We start from the raw sequence: 5,614 nt of genomic DNA, 5'->3' as shown, positions 1-5,614 counted from the left end.
AGAGCCATTTTGAATCGAAAATATCTGTAGCTATCACTGTACAAATCGTTTCGTTATTGTGTACTCTGAAGTTGCTGTGCAATAATAGATAAGCGCTGAATGTCGCCGTGTAGCGTATTTAGCTAATTTTACCAGGTCTTATTTTGAAATAGTTGTTTTCTATTGATGAATGAAACGAGACATATTGCTGAGAAATATCAGTGATTGTGATTAGCGGAACTTTCGGTTCCATTTACGAACAATCTCAGGGTCAACTTTTCTATGTACGTCCTGCACCTTATTTTTGCAATCTGAGATTCATTTCTGAGGCTATGAGAGGTATTGGCCACAGCAATAATTATCAATACCAATGACATCTAAGAATGGGATAGTGGGTGAAAAGGTGTATGCGATGAACACGTGGAAGACAGAGACTGCTGCATTGCTGCTGATCCACTGCTTCAAAACTTCTGATGTCCTCACAGACAAGTAAGACCACGACTGAATGAAGGAATGGCCTGCTACGAATGATCTGCAGCCTATACAGAAAAACTACTCCCGAACAGGCCATGAAGGCCCAAAGGTACCGACTGGCCGCCGTGTCGTCCTCAGCCCACAGACGTCACTGGATGCGGATACGGAGGGGCATGGGGTGAGCACACCGCTCTCCCGGCCGTATGTCAGTTTACGAGACCGGAGCCGCTACTTCTCAGTCAAGTAACTCCTCAGTTTGCCTCACAAGGGCTGAGTGCACCCAGCTTGCCAACAGCGCTCGGCAGACCAGATGGTCACCCATGCAAGTGCTAGCCCAGCCCGACAGCGCTTAACTTAGGTGATCAGACGGGAACCGGTGTTACCACTGCGGCAAGGCCGTTGGCGTTATTAACTGCACTAGAAAATAAATAATGTATCGGCAAACGTAAAAGATTGTCAGTTACTGCTAAAGGATTTTTTCGGATAATTGTGAAGACGTATGAGAAACTTAGGAAGGTACCAATACTGAAAACGTATGTTACGCTGCAAAATCTATTTTTCCCTTTCATATTAGGCAGTGCATGTATTGAACGCTATTGAACCCTTCTGCACTTAGTCTTCACTGTGTTATTACCAGTAACAGTCACTAGATATAGTTCTGAGAATAAAGGTATCACATTGCACACAACAAGATGGAATACTCGTCGTATGGATAAATACACTGAGAAGGCTAGTCAAGGGACAGTGATATGCAAATATACAGATAGCGGTAGAACTGCGTGCACAAGGTATAAACAGGTATTTCAGTGGTTCAAATGGCTCTGTGCACTATGGGATTTAACTTCTAACGTCATCAGTCCCCTAGAACTTAGAACTACTTAAATCTAACTAACCTAAGGACATGACACACTTCCATGCCCGAGGCAGGATTCGAATCTGCGACCGTAGCGGTCACGCGGTTCCAAACTGAAGCGCTTAGAACCGCACGGCCACACCGGCCGGCGGTATTTCAGTGGCGGGGGTATCTTTTGTACCCAGGAGATCCATGTGAAAATATTTTCGACGTGATTATGGCCGCACGACGGAAATTAACAGACAATGAAAGCGGAATCGTAGTTGGTTCTAGGTGCATCGGACATTCCATTTCGGGAATCGTTAAGGAATTCTATATTCCGAGATATACAGCGTCAAGAGAATACCAAGAATATCAAATTTCAGGCATTACTTGTCACCATGGATAATGGAGCTACCGGCGGCCTTTTCTTAACGACCGAGTGCTGTGGTGTTTGCACAGGGCTGTCACTGTTAACAGACAGGTAACACTGCTTGAAATAAGGGCAGGAATCAATGTGGAACGTACGACGAACGTATGTGGTAGGACAGTGCGGCGAAATTTGGCGCTAAAGTGGTATAGCAGAAGACGATCAACACTAGTGCCTTTGCCAACAGCACGACATCACCTGCAGCGTATCTCCTGAGATCGTGACCGTATCCGCTGGATCATGGACGACTGGAAAACCGTGGCCTAGCCAGACGAGACCCGTTTTCAGTTGGTATGGGCTGATGGCAGGGTTCGGGTGTGGCCCAGAGACACGAAGCCGTAAACCAAAGTTGTCAACATGGCGCTATACCAGAGGGTGGTAGCTCCATAGCGGTGTCGAATGTCTTTACGTGGAATGTGCTGGGTCCTCTGGTCCAACTGAACCGATCACTGACGGGAAACGACTAAGATCGGCTACTACTACAAACTGGACCCGTGTCTGGGAGGACGACGGTTCAAGCCCACGTACGGATTTGGGTTTTCCGTGATTTCTCTTAGATCGCTCCAGGCAAGTGCCGGTATGGTTCCGCTAAAAGGACACGGCCGATTTCTTTCGCTATATTTGACACCATCCGAGCTTGTGCTCCGTCTCTAATGACGTCGATGTTGACGGGACGTTAAACTCTATCTTCCTTCCTTCTTTTTCTGTGTTCGGTTACACCCAGACCATTTGCAGCCATTCAAGGACTTCATGTTTCCAAACAACGATGGAATTTTTGTATGTAAGACAACGCGCTGTGTCACCAGGCCACAACTGTTCGCGACTGGTTTGAAGAACATTCCGGAGAATTAGAGCGAATGATTTGGTCATCCAAATCGCTCGACATGAATCCCATCGAGCATTAATGGGACATAATCGATAGGTCAGCTCGTGCACACCTGCATGGGCAACGCTTTCGCAATTATGGGTGGCTATAACGACAGCAAGGCTCAATATTTCTGTAGGGGACTTGTAACGACTTGTTGAGTCCGTGCTACATCGAGTTGCTGCACTATGCCGGGCGAAAGGAGGCCCCATGATATATTAATAGATGTCCCATGACTTTTGTCAGCTCAGTGCACATCACTAGATATAGACGGATGAGATAAAATATTATCACCACCACCCACCGACTGATAGAATGGTTGCGGGCATATGATGCGGTAAAGACCATACGTGTAAATGGAGTAGTTCCGAATGGTGATGCTTCTAGCGATACGTGCTGCATATGGTGAAAAATACTAACAGAAGTTAAGGTAGAAATGTATTCGGATTTGCAAATATGATTAGGCAGCAACTGCACAATTTATTACTGGGACTTGAATCCAGATTTTCAGCTTTACACAATCAGTCACCTTAACCACTTCAGCTGTGGGAGTACGCTTCCAGGACTGACCCAAATGTCCATATGTCACTGAGTGTCCACACCTGCACGTCTGAAGTATATTGCATAGTACACCGAGAAACACAGACACTGAATAGTATTACATGCCTAGGCAGTAGAGATGGGGGATCCGCTCTTGAACTAATTCATAGAGTTGAATCTTTCAAAGGAGTGAACAATCAGTGATTCAGAAAAAAAGAACGGTAGCTCCAAATGTTTCCCACGGCAGAGAGAGAGAGAGAGAGAGAGAGAGAGAGAGAGAGAGACGGAGCATATCAGCAGCGCCTCTGCTGGTCAGAGCACAGTGCACGCCACACAACACAGCCAGCGCCGGCCTCTGCCCTGCTTCTACCTTGGCTGCCTGCATTGTGCAGTGCCCCATTGGATTTTGTGTTTCACATATGCCGTGCCGTCTCTGTGTGTCGTCTGCCGCGTGCAGCAGCTTAACTTCGCATCGCACTCTGTCGGCGATCGTTTCAGTCGCACGTCCTGCCCTCTGGGCAGTTGATGCGAGCAACAGGACAAAGAGCCACCTAGCGGATAACATAGGAACTACTTGCAACAACCTGCTCGCAAGGGAACGGACGATTTGTCTCGGAGCGGGTGAGTTCACCGCTCCCCCCACCCTCGGAACTCGCCCGCTCAATGCTCACCCCACCGTCTCGACTCTAGCCAGAGCGTTGAGCAAAGCGACTCAGGTGTCACTCTGGTCTCTGCGGTCTCAGCTCACGCAGTAATACAGCTCGCGGCTCGACCTACTCGACTCAGTGCCTCTGATTCGGAGTCCGTCTCTGCTGGATATTGTTCTTCGTAGTAATACCGCTATGTATATTACATTATTATGTTATGTATACATCAATTGTTTTTATTTTATTTTTATTTGTTTAAACTGATTAGATTAGGTTCCTGATGACTCCTCTTACTATAGGATTTTTATTACGGACACTCGAATTTACACTTTAATTACGAGCAAACCGATAAACGTATCGCAAAATGTGATACACCAATATTTTCCTTGTTTTATTCTGCATAAGGCTATATGCAGCACTTTCGTTTTACAGTCAAATTTATATTTTTTTTTCTTATTCTGGTACGGATTTTGCGATTTTAGGCGTCTTCGGAAGGAAACGTTCACTTTAAAAATATATGGCTTGTGATGTATTTGTATGAGGTTAATGAAATTTTAATACATTATAGCCAAATATATTGTTAATGTAAATCTCAAGTTACAACATTTTCCGATCACCCAAAAAACCACGATAGTGCAAAATAAATCAATAATCAAAAACTTTGTCATATCGTGGAAATTTCAATAAACAATACAAAATTCTTACTCATTATCTGTGTTACTTCAAAATAGGATCAAATAAGATCAAAATAAGGTATAGTACTGGAATAAACCAAGTTTAAATGGCAATGTGCCTTCCATTTATTTTCTATTGTAAATGAGTGGTGAGTCATGAAAAAGAGCTAATTCATTTCAGGGAGTGAACAGTTCTGATCCAATCTCTGAAAAGAACAGTTTTGCCCATCTCTACTGGACAGGCCACGACAATAATAATGAAGTCTCCTCCTGTGCAACAATCACAGCAATTGTGCGAGTGCAGGACTTGGAAGCTCAGTGAAAAATGGAGATTTGGTTCAGTCCTGGGGGCGCGCTTGGATAGCGGAAGCGATTAAAGCGTTCACTCGCGTAAAGTGGGGAAGTCCTAGTCCAGCACAAATTTGTCACTAGTAATTTGTGTAGCAACAGTTTAATCGTATTCAAAATTCTGAATACATTTCTTCCATTTCATATAGCTGTCGATCGTAGCAGTGTCTGTTCCTTGGGAGGGGCGTTCATGCATGTCTGAAGCACATTGCCCTGCACGCCGAAAACACAGAACTGCACATAGTAAGACAATATGTGAATGTGGATAGGTGGTGCACGGTGGGGGTGTGGGTCGGACGTGAAGCGTGTCGAGATGGCCCGCGCAGTTGCACTAACACTGCGTCCTGGATGGCACAGTCTTTAACGCTGTTACCTACTAAGAACGATATCCCGAGTTCGAATCCCGGCCCAGTACACATTGTAGCTCGTCAACGTACTGTCCCGATACAGATGACATCAATAATCTCTTGCATTTTCTTTCCTTCTGCCCCCTCCACCTTCAAATTACATATACACTGAAGAACCAAAGAAACTGCTACACCTGCTTAAGTCCGCAGCTCGTGGTCGTGCGGTAGCGTTCTCGCTTCCCACGCCCGGGTTCCCGGGTTCGATTCCCAGCGGGGTCAGGGATTTTCTCTGCCTCGTGATGGCTGGGTGTTGTGTGCTGTCCTTAGGTTGGTTAGGTTTAAGTAGTTCTAACTTCTAGGGGACTGATGACCATAGGTGTTAAGTCCCATAGTGCTCAGAGCCATTTGAACCATTTGAACACCTGCCTAACACCATGTAGGAGCCCAGAGAGCACGCAGAAGTGCCGCAACACGACGT

General features: G+C 45.7%; 1 pseudogene; it reads right to left on the bottom strand.

Annotated features, from left to right (window-relative positions):
- Window positions 1-739: 739 nt before the first annotated feature.
- Window positions 740-857, bottom strand: LOC126104279 (5S ribosomal RNA; annotated as a pseudogene).
- Between the last annotated feature and the right edge of the window lie 4,757 nt (window positions 858-5,614).

This window comes from Schistocerca cancellata, chromosome 1, assembly GCF_023864275.1.
Source record: "Schistocerca cancellata isolate TAMUIC-IGC-003103 chromosome 1, iqSchCanc2.1, whole genome shotgun sequence".
In the NCBI taxonomy this organism is placed as follows: Eukaryota; Metazoa; Arthropoda; class Insecta; order Orthoptera; family Acrididae; genus Schistocerca; species Schistocerca cancellata.
Note: the sequence above shows the minus strand (reverse complement) of the source record. Positions and strands in the feature narration are given on the sequence as shown.